Raw genomic sequence first — 4,288 nt, forward strand, 5'->3', positions numbered from 1 at the left:
AGGTACTTTTTCAAAAGGCAACTAGACTTTGTTTTTCCTTGAAGACTTTTCACTTCTCTTCCAAGAAGCTTCCTTAGTTCTGACTGTCAGAACTGAGTCAGAACTGAAGAAGCTTCTTGGATGAGAAACAAAACGTCTTCAAGGAAAAACAAAGCCCAATTGCCTTTTGAAAAAAGCACCTTTGGGACAATCATGATCTGGATGACTGAGAATCTCCATAGATACTCCATGATAAAGAGTTCAGAGTGTCAATAAGTACATGTGTATTTGAAAGGAACTCCTACTGTGTATATGAGAGTTACTCCATGAAAAATGTCCTAAGGTTCCTATCCTTGTTATTCAGGAATGAAACTACAAGATTTGTTTGATCCAGTGGCGTAGCGTGGGTTGTCAGCACCCGGGGCAAGTAATTTGCACCCCCCTCCACAGTGGGCGGCGTCGGCGACCCGGCGGCTCGGATCGGATTTGCACAGCCAGCACTGCAGAGAGAGTGAGTGAGCCAGGCAGGGGCAGAGCTGCGAGTGCGAGCGCGCCCCCAGATGTTGCGCCCGGTGCGGCCGGCCCCCCCTGCACCCCCCACGCTACGCCTCTGGCTTGATCTGCATCATTTAACATCATTGGAAGTGGTTAATCATATTCCTTCTCAGCAAAATGGGGTTTTTTTCCAAATTAATTTTCTTTTAAAACATTTCTCTCCAAAAGCCTTGTCATTTACCTGCACTCAGAAGGAAATAATTATTTTGGTAACTAGTTTTCAAATATAGTTGATAATAGTAGTACTGTATATCAGTCTGATTTTAACCATCATTTGAGCATGGATGAATTCAACAAAACGGGAACCACTGGAGCAGGACAGCACAATTTGGAGCCCTGTGGTTGCATGTGATGCCCCAAAGTTTCAGGCTAGTGGCATTTTCTATTGGAAGCTATGAATGTGGCTACAGATGTTTTTGATGGAGCTTTTTGCAAAGAGCATTCTGTGTGACCATCATTATATTACTGTGTGGTGGCTAGGTCAAGTCTCATATAAAGGAAGCAAAATATCTAAAAACAGGTGCATGCTGGCTTCCATCTTGATTACTAGGAATACCAGCAGTGTAAAACATTTTATGATCTGTTTACAGGTGGGCAAATGCATGTTATTTGGTGTGTGACAGGGAACTGTGGGGTAGAACAATGCATTTCTAGCTGGCAGGTGAGCGCTGATTGGCTGAGGTACCTCAGGATTCATGTACTGGCCAGAAAAAGCAAATTATAGCTGGCAATTGGCTCTCTGCCAGTGCTGTAAAGTAACAAGAGAATAATATAGAACTCTTTCCATATCTTCCTGGAGAAATACTCAGGATAGCCTGTTTAGTTTCAATAACAAGATCAGAAGACTTTGGCAATAAAAAAGCTTTTCTTCTCATAGTGTCTTCAAAATCCAAAAGGTGACATGCCTTCCCCTGGTATGTTTCACAATGAATACCAATAGAGCATATGATATTTGTCTCCTTTTCTCCATTCAAATGGCCTTTTTTAAATTATTACTTTAGGCTAGTATTAGAATGGCTACTCTTGAGGAAATGCATGATAACATTTCAGTGGAGCACTGAAACCTGAGTATTCACATGGCAGTATATCTAAAGAAACATTTTTGGCTAGTGCATTTCAGCTCCTTTTCTTCTGTTAGAGATTCACCTGAGTATTTCTTACATCTGGCTTTGTTGGTTGATGATAAGCAAGAGGTTATTGTAGTATAATTATTTTATTTTTCTGTGCCATTTATCGTTTATCTTTTACTACACTATAAACCACCTTGTGTTTATAATAGGGTGGAAACACATTTGACATTAATAAACATTCGGTTTTGCATGTGACATTTCAAGTGGCTTTCAAATACTCTCTTTTTGTATGGAAATCACTTAGGTGAATAAGAGAAATGGAAAAAGTAAAAAACAAAACCAAACCCAAACCTGTTGATTTTCCTGTTCCAAACATGCCTTTCAGAGTTGCTTGCCTGGGTTGGAACTGTTTGGTTCTTCTTGATTTAATGTGTCTCGTGCTGGTTTTCTTTTCTTGAGCGTCTAATAGGACAAAGTGGAACCAAATTAGGCACCGTTGGGGGGAGCTGAAGCTGTTAGTGGTCAGGAACATAAATGGCCTGCCCCCACGGAGATTTCTTTCTTTTTCTTCTCCGAGAGCTCTAATGCACCAATTCAACACACCTTATTCCTCAAAGTCATACATCACTCGCAGGCAATTGCACTATCCTGCTAATTAGAGTAGCAGGCTTAGCAGAATGGCAGGAACGTAAATTATTACAGAAGGTGTCATCCGCAGAAGAAAACAACTGACCCAACCTGATGTGACATGGTTACAGAGCCAAGGGAAGTCCTTTCAGTCAGGCTACTTGATGAGGGGGGGGGGGAATTATACACCGGTATAGCCGTGTGTCTTCTCTTCCCTCCTTCCATTTTTTCCACAGCCACTAAAGAATTCTGCACATTTTAAAAAAGAATGTTCATCTACTTCTATCCCACTTTTATAATTTTTACAAATAGCTCAAGGTGGTGAACATTCCGAACATACCTTCCTCCTCCTATTTTCCCCACAGGTGAGTTGAGCTGAAAGAGAGTGACTGGCCCAAAGTCACCCAGCCAACGTTCATGGCTAAGGTGGGACTACAACTCATGGTCTCCCAGTCTCTAGCCTGGTGCTTTAACTACTAAACCAAACATCTGTTGAAACTTCTATTCAAGTATATACAGTATTGCTAAGGTTTTATTCAGGCAGAAGAACCTGCCATATTTCCAGGCCTGCATAATAAAAAGAGCATGTTTGTGTTATATAAGGTGTTATATATTGCATGGCAAAATGCTAAAAATTCACTTTCTTACCAAATTGTATACATGGAAAGACTGCAGAAGACCAGTGATTTCTATATATTCTAATAGCTATTCAATTCTTCTCCTTCCAGTGGCAGATAATAGGGTACCCACATATTGAGAATAAACTAAACTCACTCCAATCTTGCCTCCTGCAATTGAAACCATGACCCCTTCTTCTGCAACACAATGCATGTGACAATATGCATGTCTAGCATACTGCTAAAACAGGAAGTCCAGATCTTGTGTTGGAAAGGCCACTGGGTTTTAAATCCAAATGTCGTGAAGTTGAAAAGCTATCTTGGAGAATCAGGAAAGCCAGAAGACCCTCAAATGAATCAGCTGTGGTTGCAGGGCTGCATATTACGTCTCAATGAAGATCAAGCCTGATTCCTTTCTTAACTATGAATAGGACATATGGTATGCACAGCCAGCAAAGTCCTTAGGAATTTTCATGGAAATATGACATTTCACTGCAGTATGTTGAGACTCTAGAAAGAGTACAGAGAAGAGCAACAAAGATGATTAGGGGACTGGAGGCTAAAGCATATAAGGAACGGCTGCTGGAATTGGCTATGTCTAGTTAAATGAAGAGAAGGACTAGGGGTGGCATGATAGCAGTGTTCCAATATCTCAGGGGCTGCCACAAAGAAGAGGGAGTCAGGCTATTCTCCAAAGCGCCTGAAGGCAGGACAAGAAGCAATGGGTAGAAATTAACCAAAGAGAGAAGCAACCTAGAACTAAGGAGAAACTTCCTGACAGTTAGAACAATTAACCAGTGGAACAACCTGCCTCCAGAAGCGGTGAATGCTCCAACACTGGAAGTTTTTAAGAAGAAACTGGACAGCCATTTGTCCAAAATGGTATAGGGTTTCCTGCCTGAGCAGGAGGTTGGACTAGATGACCTCCAAGGTCCCTTCCAACTTTATCATTATTATTATTATAGATCTTTGCTTTGCAGATCTCAATAGCTGCTTGGATATAGTTATTCCATTGGAAATCAAAGGGGTGGTAGAACTATGGTCCTGACAAGGCTTTAACCAATGAATTTATGTAGCACTATAGATGAGAATAAGAGGTACATTAATGCAGACATTTAGTCCACCAAATGTCCACTTATCATGTAACCAAGCATTTTGAAAAGTTGGAAAACTGCTTTGGAAAATATGTTTCCAGTCCAACTAATCAATGCAGAGCACACGGCAGACTACTATATACAGTAATAGCATCTGAAAGATAATACATGTAAAGAAAATGTGATAAAGCTGTTCCACAGTAACTTTGTGTTCAATTTTGAACCAAATATTCAATGTATCAATGAAATTATCACTGCTGCCAAATTTTGTGACAGTACTTTCAAGGCTTTGGGGTTTACAAAAATAAGTTCGGGGGCTATATAGAGTGACTACCTCCTTGGTTTA

Source organism: Protobothrops mucrosquamatus, unplaced genomic scaffold (genome assembly GCF_001527695.2).
Source record: "Protobothrops mucrosquamatus isolate PMUCROS unplaced genomic scaffold, P.Mucros_1.0 scaffold1343, whole genome shotgun sequence".
Classification (NCBI taxonomy): domain Eukaryota; kingdom Metazoa; phylum Chordata; class Lepidosauria; order Squamata; family Viperidae; genus Protobothrops; species Protobothrops mucrosquamatus.